This window comes from Natator depressus, chromosome 5 (genome assembly GCF_965152275.1).
Source record: "Natator depressus isolate rNatDep1 chromosome 5, rNatDep2.hap1, whole genome shotgun sequence".
Lineage (NCBI taxonomy): Eukaryota > Metazoa > Chordata > Testudines > Cheloniidae > Natator > Natator depressus.
The window spans coordinates 28,733,602-28,747,846 of record NC_134238.1 but is presented as its reverse complement, the minus strand read 5'-3'; the positions used below and the strand labels follow the sequence as shown (position 1 = coordinate 28,747,846).

Here is a 14,245-nt window from a genome sequence, read left to right as displayed (position 1 = left end):
ACTAAGATGGCAAGACAGATTTACAGATGTGGAAGTGTTAAATCATGCTGGTACATCATTCATGGGAATGTTGATTAGTAAGAAAAGACTCAGGTGGCTTGGACATGTCAAGTGAACGCTGGATTACAGGATCTTGAAGAGTATATTGTACTCTGAAGTGCACAAAGGATCTAGAAAGAGTGGCAGACTACTGCATAGATTTCAGGATGCTTGCAAAGCTGATTTAGTATCCTTTGGAATCTCTGTGAATGATTGGGAAAGGCGTGCACAGTGCTGCTCTGGTTGGCAGAGTCAGCTTGTAAATGGAGTGAGGCGTTGCGAGGCGGACTGGATCAAGCTTTGTAATGACCGGCATCAGGGGAGAAAAGAATCTGCTGCTCAGATTCATAGCATTGCTAGTGCATGGGTATGCCCTACCTTTGGAGGGGACTATCACTTATGCATTGGACTCAGCAGCCATCAAAGAATTCATCAGTGCATACACTATGCTCTGTAAAGAGCGTCGGTGCCATTGATAGTAAAGTTACTCCAAAGGGCAATGCTAGACAAATTGGAATATGATCAGTCACATTTCACTGAATACATATAATGAGAACATGCTCATTTGGTACAATACAACTGAGCTAATATGGTTAGTACAGCCCTCAAGGGGCTGAGAAGTAAGTTCACAAGGGTAATAGGTGCAAAACATGCTTGTTGGAATTGTTTACTTTGAAGTGAATCGCTTCTTTCCAGAGCTTTTCTTGTGAGATAAGGAAATTAGCAAAAGAGAAGAAAAGATGCTGCAGTGCCCAAATCCAGTGGCACCCAGCAGCCCACTGTTCAATTTTTATTCTGTGATTAGGTATGGGTCTAAATCCCAAAGAACTGAGTTGTTTGGGAAATGGGATTTTAGTTTAGCCCAGTACAAAGATAGCATCCAGCCATTAAGTTCAGATCCAGATTCCAAGTCTCTCAAAGTTCAGGGTGAGGTCAGGGTCCATTTCTGTCTGTATTGCAGCAAAATAGTGGGGACAGTTTTGCACCTGCCACCACAACACAGGCAGGGAGGGTCCTGTGGTAACAGCTCCTGTCATCCATTAAGCAGGCATCAAATCCCTGACCAGCAGTTGCTGTAAGAAAGTAATGCCGTTCACTACTCTAGTTCTAGATCTGCAATTACCATTGACGTGGCTTTCGGTTCAGCATCTGTGATCACCAAATCAGTTGAAGAGAAGCTATAAAGCTTTGATCAAACCATTAGTTACACAAAAGTTCTGTTACCAAGGCCAGGGAATATCGCATAGCAACTGCAAAGGGAGGTGGGAAAACTGGGCTGGAGAAAACCTGGAGCCCACCCTAACATCCATTGATCCATCTTCACTCTTAAAGTTACACACGTACTTAAGTAGTTTGCTGAATCAGGGCCTTAGCTAACAGGGCACCCATTCAGATATCAGTGTGGTTGAGTCAGCAGCTTCATCTCGGTAAAGAGTCAAAAGTTTATGGCTTTAAGTTTCAAACTTAAGGTTCTAAATTTCTCCCTCATTTGCCTGGGATCAAATGCCATTTGGCAGAATTGGACCCCTGGACATTGGTTAGCAGCATTTCAGGTTATCGTGTTCTAAGTATTTCACTGTAGTGCCAGCCAATGGACATCTGCCTAACGTATGTCCTTTGGATAGGACATTAAAATATGCTCTCTTCTTTCTGTCTGTGGTAACTGCATAGATGGGAGTTAGTTTCCATGGCACTCTTTGAAAAGAGTTAGGGAACAACTAGCATGTCCTGCTCAATATTTTTTTATGTCTCTGTGAGTTGTTCTGCTGAACACACAGGGTTAAATTTACAAAAAGACACATCTGAGTGCTTAGCACAAGATAAGACCTTGTGCGCACAATCTTGAGTGCGCTGGAACGTTTTCATTAGGTAGTGCATAGTAGTACTTATATAACACTATTTATCAGCAGCTCTCAAGGCACTTTCCAAAGGAAGATAAGCACCTCAAAACTATTGTGCACCTACATATAAATGTCAGAGAAAACTGAGATGTGGCAGAAAGGTACATTTTCAACATGACTAGTTAGGAGTGCAAACTGCCTACTGTAGACAGTGGATTTCCATGTTGGAGAAATTAGGAATTGCCTGTGATGAAAAATCCTTTATTTCTAATGCTTTGTTTTCTCTTCCCTGCAAGTCAAATTACTGGGGAATATATTCGATTGAGAACATATTAAGCTGGCAAACCTAGCCTTTTCTACCAAGATGCCAAAAGCAATGTTAAAATGTAAACATGGAGGTAAACTTTCTAGTATGTAGCCATACAAGAAAGTACAAAATATTTAAGTTAGGGAAACCAACAATTATTAGGTCTGAAAAGCTCTGGGGTCTTACAAGATCTGTAGGTTTCTTTTTGCCTCCTGTATCTCTTCTTCCCTTACATGAAAATAAAATTTTCCATGAATTGATCTCTTACTTCCACCAAATTGATCCCCTTCCTACAGACAACTACTGAAGACAAGCCTTTTCCCATGTAGCTAACTTACCCATTGTCCCCTTGGCCAATTCCGCATATGTCCCTGGGATGGTCTGGCTAGTTCCTACGTGGGCTGGTGACCACATCATCAAATCATGGGCCTTCATATTCTTTAATGTTATGTGAATGTCTTCCTGTGATCAGCTTGAAAGGAAATGGTCAAGTTGAAAAAAAATCACATTTTCCTCTGAAAACTTTGTACCTAAAGTTTACAGATAACTTCTGTGGTTACTAGAACTGAAAGAGACAGGAAACAAATAAATATTTCTCTCTGTTTTGCTAATTTAAGTTGTCCATTGGAAAGCTTTAGTCAGTTTCACTGTTCCATTGATGGTCATTTGCATTTCTCACTCATACAGCTCTGGGGGAGCTCTCAGGCCTGCTCATTCTCAGGCACTGCAAGAGAGTGTTTCAACACCCAGCAAAGCTGAACCTACAGACGTAGGTCTGTACCAAGAGAAAAAGTGGCATGGGAGGGGATAAAAGGGAAGGCATTGTTGCCTTTGGCCTGCCCAAAAGACCCATATAAACACAGCAGAGGGACAGAAAAAAACTCAATTATCATTAAAGTAGTAAAACCCATAATTCAGGCTGTACTATTTGAAGAGTGTTGTATCAGATATTTTTCAAAAAAATAAAATTTGGCAGTGCAACAAAATTGTCTTTGGCGCTCTTAGAGAGCAGAGATGCCTGTCAACTGAGCTAAGTTTTGCCTTTATGCTTCGATTAAATCCCTTTGTTAAAATAGATGCATGCACTGTACACTTACCACACAGTGTGAGGCACTGCTGGAAACACTGTTTTGATAGAGGAATTAATGTCGAGAAGGAAAGAGAACGGTTGACTATCTTTCATAGTCTGTTTTAATACTTCTAAATAACATGATGTGTTCCAGACTAATCTATCATTTCACAAATGAAAACCATGTTTTTAATCACTCATTTATCACTTAAACTGGATGCTTTTGTGGATTGTTTGCTTTTCACATAAACTGAGCCTGAGGAATGTGGAGCCTTTGTTTTCTTATAGGTCTATTTGAACATTTCTGTTGCCATCATCAAAATTTCATTAATTTGTTTTAACTCTATTAAGATAGTTTCATGTTTGAAAAAAATGTGTATCCCTCCATTCCTTTAAATATGTGATTTATTGGATTTACAGCATGTATAAAATGTTTTATTATCTGTATTACCATAGTGCCTAGGAGCCCCAGTCATGGCCTAGGCCCCCATTGTACTAGGTTGTCACAAATCTTAGCGAGCATCCCCTCCTGGCCACTCACTAGGACTGCTGTGAGAGGAATCCAATCCTCTATTGCTCTGGATCCGTGGGGTGTTGCAAGCTTCTGGAGCCACTGCTACAAGCTTTGTGTCCCTAGGCACATTCTCGGAGTGCCCACTTTCTATTTGGCATCCCCGCGCTGAGGATTGGAACCAACTGTTCAGTCACTTTGCCACTTTAGGTGCAGCACTGGCCCTTCTGACTCCCTGGCACTTAAATACACCCCTCTCCTAGAACTCCACCCCAAAGGTGTGAAGTGTGATAGTTGTAAATGCTTAACATATACAGGTAGATCTAAAGGTCCCAGCTCTGCAGATGACCCATGTGGGGGCCAATTTCTGTATTTTCTGTTAGAGTTTTGGACAGCTAAAGATATCACATAAAAAAACCTGTGTTAAACAAAAGTTAAGGTGGTGAAGTCAAGCAGTCAAATGTTAAGAAATGCCAGAACATATGCCAGGTGCCCTAGAGAACAGAACAGGTAATCATTGAGTGATCCATCCCGTCACCCATTTCCAGCTTCTGGCAATTGAGGTTGCCTGTGCAAGGGGGCTGAATTAAAAATGCAAAGACAACTTTAATTCTGGCATTTCCCAGCATTTGAGTGCTTGACTTTTCAGACTTAATGTTCTTTGAATGTGGATCTTTTGTTTGTAGTAGAATCATATAAATGTAGGGCTGGAAGGGACTTCAGTATGGTAGCTAGTCCACAAAGCAGACATAGAGCAGCTAAATTACAAATTAAAGCAGTTCTCCATGCTAACTCATTCCCAGCTCTTTGAAGTGTTATACAAGCTATAAGGGCTTTTCACCATCCTCTGAAGCATCTGGCATTGGCCTCTGTTTGAGACAGGATACTGGACTACTGGGACCACTGGTCTGTTCTGGTATGGCTGTTCTTGCATCCTTAATTGTTACAATTTAAAAGGAAGTTTTAAGAAGACAGGAGAGAAAGACAGGGTGGATCTCTCCAAAATTGTTCTGTTCTGTACACTCCCCCAGAAGTGCCACTGTCAGAGACAGGATACTGGGCTACATGGACCATTGATCTGACCCAGTAGGGCAGTTCTTATGTTCTCATCACTCAGAAATTAAATGAGCTCATTGTTCCATTAGTACGTGGTTGAAGGTAGACACAGATTTAATTAGAACAGATAATGTCATAGGAACAAAATTTTGATATAAGATAATGTATCTTGGCAGTATATAAATGCCAAGACATTCATAGAAAATAAGCGTTCAAGTGACACAATGATATTTTAATTATACCAAATGATTGGTGTGGGTGCAAATGTTACCATCTGTGTAAAGAGTTCTTGTGCAGGTGAGTGGACATTGCTCTTTAGCAATATTCTGAGTGAGCTGCTATGTATGTGTACCACTGCTCTCTACTGGGCAGAATCAAACCTCTCAATTCAGTGTCATAGGCCTTATAAGAGTAAAGGGCATTATCTTTCAGTTCAATTGGGAGAGGCCTGTACTTTGAGAACAAGAAAATCTAGGTTCCCTCCCCATTGCTCATGTGCAGTTCCAAGTGATCACTGTGTACAGTGGAGTGAGAACCATAAAGGTCCAAAATTGTTACAATATTGATTTGTACAGAACAAAGTCAATGGCACATCTCATACATAAGGCAAGCAGCATTTGGCCCTTGTGCTGTGTTCCAGCCACTCAGATGCCTGTGTATCCACGAAGCAGAAGTGGGTAGTGGGAGAGTCAGCTTTTGGGGGTAGGGGCTCTCTCTTGAGCCTATGTTTGTACAGCACCAATGTGATGAATTGGGAGTATGCCTGTACAAGTTATGAATTCTGTGTGAGATGTGTCTGTGCCTGTGACAGACTGCAAACTCCGGTGTGAACCTGCAGCCTTTTGCCTTCTCTGTGATCTGATTGCTTCCATGTTGGGTTGAAAATTTCAAAGCCTGGTGGCAAAACAATAACAAGAGAGGGCAGTTGACTTTTAAGTGCACAATCATTGACAGTCTGTTCACTCTAGACAAAAGGCTGGTCCCTGCCAAGCAGAACTGATTTAGCAGGAGGAATATTGCCTTTGCAACTCAACTAACCAAGCAGAGGTTTGTGCTCCTATAGGGAAACTGGCAAAGGTGTCACCTAACATGGGGCTGAAGGTTTTTAAAGGGCAGAAGATGGTCAGCTCAGAGGCCCATTTTCTCTGGTTCATGAGGGAGAGACCACTCACCATGTGCCTGTCTGCCTTAAGACCCAGATGGTTCCCCAAGGATTCACACAGGAAGGGTGCGCTAGAAAATAAGGGATATTTGCAGTTTCAGATGTCTGTTGTTTTGCATGATCTGTATTCTCCTGTGCGCTCTCTGTTCAGTAAAGAGCAAAGGCGCCAGGAATCGGTGTCCCATCACCCCATCAAACTTCTACTGTGCAGTCTGTGATTTATCAGAAGCTTATAATTTGGCCAAATTGGAGCATTCTTTCATGGGAAGAGCAAACAGCACATTCCCGATACCAGGGAAATCCCCTGCCAAATTTCAAATACTTGTGCCAAAACATGCAGGTTTCTCAATGAAACTGTTGTAAAAAAAAGTTTACACGGGCAAAACAATGTATTTTTACACAACCTCAAAAATGGAAATTTGCCCCCAAACATTAAGCCTAAAGCAGATATCCAGCATGGAAAATTTCAGCCCCAATGGTTAAAGTTTGACAAGTTATAAGCAACTGCAAACAGGGCTTCATAATGCAAAGTGTTAGGTAAAATTAATTATAGGTGTCAATGCTGGGTCTCCTTATAACGTATTTGTGATACTGGCTGGCCAGCTCATGCTAGAGTGTATTCAGGTCACTTCACTACTGGGTAGACAGATTGTCAGTTTGCTTTCTGTGTGAAGATACTCTACATATGGATTCAAAGATCCTTTATCTCTGGCTGTTTGGACTCTTAGAGTGTGTGCCAGATGCAAAGCAAAGTTATTCTGGGTACCAGGAAAAGACTGTTGGGAGACTGGTAGTTTATTACATCACTGCCACCATTTGGACTGACACACTGTTCATATATTTTACTTGCTTTAGCCTCTCAATAAGTCTCATTTCCTTTTCTTAGCTAATAAACCTAAGTCAGTTTACTATAAAATTGGCTGCTAGCATTGTCTTTGGTGTAAGATCTAGAGTATCAATTGATCTGGGGTAAATGACTGGTCTCTTGGGACTGGGAGAAACCTGATGTGATGTGATTTTAGGTTTAAGTAACCTTTTATCAAAAAGTTCAGCTTGTCTGGATGGCAAGATAGACTGGCGTGTCTAAGGGGACTGTCTGTGACTCCATGGTAAGACTGTTATAATGATCCAGGAGTTCACATTTGTTACTGGCTTGGTGAAATCGAATTAAAGGCCCAGAGAAGGAGAGCAGTCAACGGCAACAGAGAGAAACCTACCCATTGTTGGGACCCTCCTTCCAGATGATGTTGGGGTATCCTCTCACACTGAGGTTACCTCTCCGGGGGACGGAACTCCAGTCATTAGGAAAAGGCAGGTGTTTGTAATGGGAGATTTGATCATTAGAAACACAGATAGCTGGGTTTGTGAAGACCGGGAGAACCGTATGGTGACTTGCCTGCCTGGTGCAAAAGTTCCGATCTCTCGAGGCATCTAGATAGACTTATGTGTAGTGCTGGGGAGGAGCCATTGGTCGTGGTATATGTAGGTACCAGTGACATAGGGAAGGGTAGGAGAGAAGTCCTGGAGGCCAAATTTAGGCTGCTAGGAAAGAGACTTTCCTAGCAAGGCCAGTCCTTGCCTACAGACAGTCCCCCAACCTGAAGCAAATACTCACCAACAACCACATACCACACAACAGAACCACTAACCCAGGAACCTATCCTTGCAACAAAGCCCGTTGCCAACTGTGCCCACATATCTATTCAGGGGACACCATCACAGGGCCTAATAACATCAGCCACACTATCAGAGGCTTGTTCACCTGCACATCCACCAATGTGATATATGCCATCATGTGCCAGCAATGCCCCTCTGCCATGCACATTGGTCAAACTGGACAGTCTCTACGTAAAAGAATAAATGGACACAAATCAGATGTCAAGAATTATAACATTCATAAACCAGTCGGAGAACACTTCAATCTCTCTGGTCACGCAATTACAGACATGAAGGTCGCTATCTTACAACAAAAAAACTTCAAATCCAGACTCCAGCGAGAAACTGCTGAATTGGAATTCATTTGCAAATTGGATACTATTAATTTAGGCTTAAATAGAGACTGGGAGTGGCTAAGTCATTATGCAAGGTAGCCTATTTCCCCTTGTTTTTTCCTACCCCCCCCCCCCCAGACGTTCTGGTTAAACTTGGATTCATGCTGGAAATGGCCCACCTTGATTATCATACATATTGTAAGGAGAGTGGTCGGTTTGGATGAGCTATTACCAGCAGGAGAGTGAGTTTGTGTGTGTGTGTGTTTGGGGGTGGGGTGAGAAAACCTGGATTTGTGCTGGAAATGGCCCACCTTGATTTTCATACACATTGTAAGGAGAGTGGTCACTTTGGATAAGCTATTACCAGCAGGAGAGTGAGTTTGTGTATGTGGTTTTTGAAAAAGGGGGGGGGGGGGTTGAGAAACCTCGATTTGTGCTGGAAATGGCCCAGCTTCATTATCATACACATTGTAAAGAGAGTGGTCACTTTGGATGGACTATTACCAGCAGGAGAGTGAGTTTGTGTGGGGGGGGGGTGGAGGGTGAGAAAACCTGGATTTGTGCTGGAAATGGCCCAACTTGATTATCATACACATTGTAAGGAGAGTGATCACTTTAGATAAGCTATTACCAGCAGGAGAGTGGGGTGGGAGGAGGTATTGTTTCATGGTCTCTGTGTATATAATATCTTCTGCAGTTTCCACAGTATGCATCCGATGAAGTGAACTGTAGCTCACGAAAGTTTATGCTCAAATAAATTGGTTAGTCTCTAAGGTGCCACAAGTACTCCTTTTCTTTTTGCGAATACAAACTAACACGGCTGTTACTCTGAAACCAGGAAAGAGACTGAAATCCAGGACCTCTATGGTGGCATTCTCAGAAATGCTTCCAATTCCATGGGCAGGGCCAGGCAGGCAGGCAGAGCTTCAGAGTCTCAATGCATGGATGAGATGATGGTGAATCAAATGAAATAAAAATCTTAAATGAATCCACATTTCCATAGAATCTCTATGGATAGTAATTCCATGCTCTAATAAGAATATAATAGTAGGGATCTATTGTCGACCACCTGACCAGGACAGTGATAGTGACAATGAAATGCTAAGGAGGATTAGAGAGGCTATCAAAATAAAAAACTCAGTAATAGTGGGGGATTTCAATTATCCCCATATTGACTAGGTACATGTCACCTCAGGATGAAATGCAGAGACAAAATTTCTCGATACTTTAAATGACTGCTTCTTGGAGCAGCTGGTACAGGAACCCACAAGGGGAGAGGCAACTCTCGATCTAGTCCTGAGTGGAGCGCAGGATCTGGTCCAAGAGGTAACTATAACAGGACCATAATATAATAACATTTAACATTCCTGAGGTGGGAAGAACACCTCAACAGCCCAACACCGTGGCATTTAATTTCAGAAAGGGGAACTATGCAAAAATGAGGAGGTTAGTTAAACAGAAATTGAAAGGTACAGTGACTAGAGTGAAATCCCTGCAAGCTGCATGGACACTTTTCAAAGACACCGTAATAGAGGCTCAACTTAAATGTATACCCCAAATTAAAAAACACAGTAAAAGAACTAAAAAAGAGCCACCGTGGCTTAGCAGCCATGTAAAAGAAGCAGTGAGAGTTAAAAAGGCATCTTTTAAAAAGTGGAAGTCAAATCCTAGTGAGGTAAATAGAAAGGAGCATAAACACTGCCAAATTAAATGTAAAAATGTAATAAGAAAAGCCAAAAAGGAGTTTGAAGAACAGCTAGCCAAAAACTCAAAAGGTAATAACAAAATGTTTTTTAAGTACATCAGAAGCAGGAAGCCTGCTAAACAACCAGTGGGGTCCCTGGATGAATGAGATACAAAAGTAGCACTTAAAGATGATAAAGTCATCGCAAAGAAACTAAATGAATTCTTTGCTTCAGTCTTCACGGCTGAGGATGTTAGGGAGATTCCCAAACCTGAGCCGTCTTTTGTAGGTGACAAATCTGAGGAATTGTCACAGATTGAAGTGTCACTAGAGGAGGTTTTGGAATTAATTGAGAAACTTAACATAACAAGTCACTGGGACCAGATGGCATTCACCCAAGAGTTCTGAAAGAACTCAAATGTGAAATTGCAGAACTATTAACTATGGTTTGTAACCTGTCCTTTAAATCAGCTACTGTACCCAGTGACTGGAAGATAGCTAATGTAAGGCCAATATTTAAGAAGGGCTCTAGAGGTGATCCTGGCAATTACAGACCGGTAAATCTAACGTCAGTACCGGGCAAATTACTTGAAACAATAGTAAAGAATAAAATTGTCAGACACGTAGAAGAACATAAATTGTTGCGCAAAAGTCAACATGGTTTCTGTAAAGGGAGATCATATCTTACTAATCTATTAGAGTTCTTTGAGGGGGTCAACAAACATGTGGACAAGGGGGAATCCAGCAGACGTAGTGTACTTAGATTTCCAGAAAGCCTTTGACAAGGTCCCTCACCAAAGGCTCTTATGTAAATTAAGTTGTCATGGGATAAGAGGGAAGATCCTTTCATGGACTGAGAACAAGACAGGGAACAAAGGGTGGGAATAAATGGTAAATTTTCAGAATGGAGAGGGGTAACTAATGGTGTTCCCCAAGGGTCAGTCCTAGGACCAATCCTATTCAACCTATTGGTAAATGATCTGGAGAAAGGGGTAAACAGCGAGGCTGCAAAATTTGCAGATGATACTAAACTGCTCAAGATAGTTAAGACCAAAGCAGACTGTGAAGAACTTCAAAAAGATCTCACAAAACTAAGTGATTGGGCAACAAAATGGCAAATGAAATTTAATGTGGATAAATATAAAGTAATGCACATTGGAAAAATAACCCCAATTATACGTACAATATGATGGGGGCTAATTTGGCTACAACTAATCAGGAGAAAGATCCTGGAGTCAGTGTGGATAGTTCTCTGAAGACGTCCACGCAGTGTGCAGCGGCAGTCAAAAAAGCAAACGAGATGTTAGGAATCATTAAAAAAAGGGAGAGAGAATAAGACAGAGAGTATCTTATTGCGCTTATATAAATCCATGGTATGCCCTCATCTTGAATACTGCATACAGATGAGTTCCCTTCATCTCAAAAAAGATATACTGGCATTAGAAAATGTTCAGAAAAGGGCAACTAAAATGATTAGGGGTTTGGAACGGGTCCCATATGAGGAGAGATTAAAGAGGCTAGGACTTTTCAGCTTGGAAAAGAGGAGACTAAGGGGGGATATGATAGAGGTATATAAAATCATGAGTGGTGTGGAGAAAGTGAATAAGGAAAAGTTATTTACTTGTTCCCATAATATAAGAACTAGGGGCCACCAAATGAAATTAATGGGTAGCAGGTTTAAAACAAATAAAAGGAAGTTCTTCTTCACTCAGTGCACAGTCAACCTGTGGAACTCCTTGCCTGAGGAGGTTGTGAAGGCTAGGACTATAACAGGGTTTCAAAGAGAACTGGATAAATTCATGGAGGTGAAGTCCATTAATGGCTATTAGCCAGGATGGGTAAGGAATGGTGTCCCTAGCCTCTGTTTGTCAAAGGGTGGAGATGGATGGCAGGAGAGAGATCACTTGATCATCACCTGTTAGATTCATAGATACTAAGGTCAGAAGGGACCATTATGATCATCTAGTCTGACCTCCTGCACAACGCAGGCCACAGAATCTCACCCACTCACTCCTGCGAAAAACCTCACCTATGTCTGAACTATTGAAGTCCTCAAATCGTGGTTTAAAGACTTCAAGGAGCAAAGAATCTTCCAGCAAGTGATCAGTGCCCCATGCTACAGAGGAAGGCAAAAAACCTCCAGGGCCTCTTCCAATCTGCCCTGGAGGAAAATTCCTTCCCGACCCCAAATATGGCGATCAGCTAAACCCTGAGCATATGGGCAAGATTCACCAGCCAGATACTGCAGAAAATTCTTTCCTGGGTAACTCAGATCCCACCCCATCTAACATCCCAGGTTCACTCCCTCTGGGGCACCTGGCATTGGCCACTGTTGGTAGACAGGATACTGGGCTGGATGGACCTTTGGCTGGACCCAGTATGGCCATTCTTATGTTCTTATGTAAGGTACTTGACCTGGAGCTTTTAGCTGGAGAAAGTAATTATTTTTCTGAATTTGTATTTCCCTGTGGAATGTAATCATTCTACAGTGAATACATTTGTACTAATAAGGTGGATACTTCATGTCCTGTTTTCATGATGCTACTTGGACAAAATCTGTGTACTGTGCTTTCTGGGTACCTCTTCCAAAAAGCCTTTAACCCCTGACGCCCATTCCCTGTAGAGAAGAGTTGATTAACAATAGCCTAAAAACCATAAACATGGAACAGAACAAAATGGAAAGGAAAGAGCATGAAATGAAAAATATCCCAGCAAAAGTCATGTTGTGAACAGAGCCCAGGCTTAGCACCACTTCTTTTCGTTGTTTCCTACCACTCTTTCCTTGTCTATTTCTTATTTGGGGCTTGATCTTGTTGCGCATGTGTTCTGTTCACAACACAATTTTTGTTGGGATTTTTAAAATGTATTTTGGATTATTATTCGTTAACCCTTCCCTGGGGGGGGGGGGACAGGAGTAGAGGAGTAGGACACAATAAATTAATGAAAATAATTATTTTCTCCAGCTAAAAGCTTCAGATCAGGTACCTTCATGTATTAATTGTTATTGCTGAAGTCCTTCTGGCACTATATTTCCTCTCCTTAGCACATCTGGTAGTTGCCTTTATTTAAAGATAAATCCCACTCCCATATGTACCATGTATATTATGCCCTGCGCTGAAGGTACTCTCTCTCTCTCTCTCCTGGAATGCAAAATTCTAGTTCAGGTCACAAAGTAAAAATTGGATCAGCTTGTCCTAGGTGAAGTGGGTTCAAGACTAAATACACCCTCAGGGGTTTGTATATATTTATTCTGAAGTACTAATATATGAAATCACAAGACCATTGTATTAAAATGAGGAAATTTTTTTGTCCCCCTTAAAGAAAATGGCACACACTTTTTTCTCAGCTCAGTTCTCTAAAAACATGAAAGATAAGAAGCACTTCTCATCAGGAGGGAATTGTGACATGTGCTTGAAAATAAATGACTTATTGTATCATTTTCTGAACATAAAAAATGTGCCCATCTTACTTTGAAAAGAAGTTGTCATGGGACTGTTCCTTCTCCCATTGTAAATCATAGGACCCATTGTCAGCTGAGTCAGGCCCCATGTGGTATTAAATATTGGAGCCTAATGTAAGAGATTGCAAGCATTTTTAAAGTGTGCATAGAGTGTAAAGTAGATATAAAGTGCTATGGCTGTTGTGAGTGGAGAAATCTGATTGAAGTAGCATTTTATACTTATTTTACATAGGTGTAAATGACTACACAAGGTGCAAATTGGTGTAGGATCAGGCCCTGAAAGAGCACTAATGCAAGATGATCCAATAGTGAGACCTATTGTAAAAAGCCATGTTATTCTGCCTTGTATCATGTCAAGGAAAAATAGCATTGATTTTTATTTTACTTTTGGTTTCAAAATTTCATCTTAATGGTGTTAGTGAAGTTACTCCAGATTTACACTGGTGTAACAAATCTTGCCCCATTTGCAAAGACCATCTTGAAGACCGTGAAGAAACCTAAATCTAGTGGCATATCCTTTTTCTTACCTCTTATCCTGCCATTTCATGTGCTCAGTGAATTCCAATTGGGACCCTCCTCTTCCACATGTAGAAAGATGTGAAGCTTCCTTCCAACATGGCTTCTTTGGCACACAGCCCATTTCGGTCTTTCATCATATATTAGGTATTCTGGGTACTCCCAATCAATCCATATCTTTTTAACAAAAGCTGAAAGATCAAAAATGCCCAGGCTGTGAGCAAATTCGTCATTGTGAGTGCTCATGGTTGCCATGGCTTCTCTGGCAGCTTGGACACTTAGATCTTTCAGCTTCTATTTAAAAAAATTGGAAGGATTAAACACTAGTGATCTATGTTTTTTAATAGATGATGAAAGATCAAATTTGTCCAGCTGCCAGCAAAACCTTTTGGGAAATGCCAGCTGGGCCAGAGCTGAAGGGAGCCATAACTATTACATCAAGGAAACAAACCCATGAACTACAGCCTTTGGGCAGCTCCATTATTCTAAAACATGAAACACATTATAAAATGTGTGTGTGGAGAGTAATAGTGGCAACTTGTTTGGAATACTGATTTCTACTGGTGCCTTAATCTTTCTGCAGGGAAAGTACAGCTTAAAATGAGTTGG

General features: G+C 41.4%; 1 long non-coding RNA gene across 1 annotated transcript in view; it reads right to left on the bottom strand.

The window, feature by feature from the left end:
- The window catches only part of LOC141987299 (uncharacterized), a 94,991-nt gene extending 81,189 nt beyond the window's left edge, over positions 1-13,802 (bottom strand). Inside the window, exon 1 of the long non-coding RNA XR_012639489.1 lies at positions 13,648-13,802. This is a non-coding gene — a long non-coding RNA (uncharacterized LOC141987299). The remainder of the gene's footprint in view (positions 1-13,647) is intronic.
- Positions 13,803-14,245: the final 443 nt, after the last annotated feature.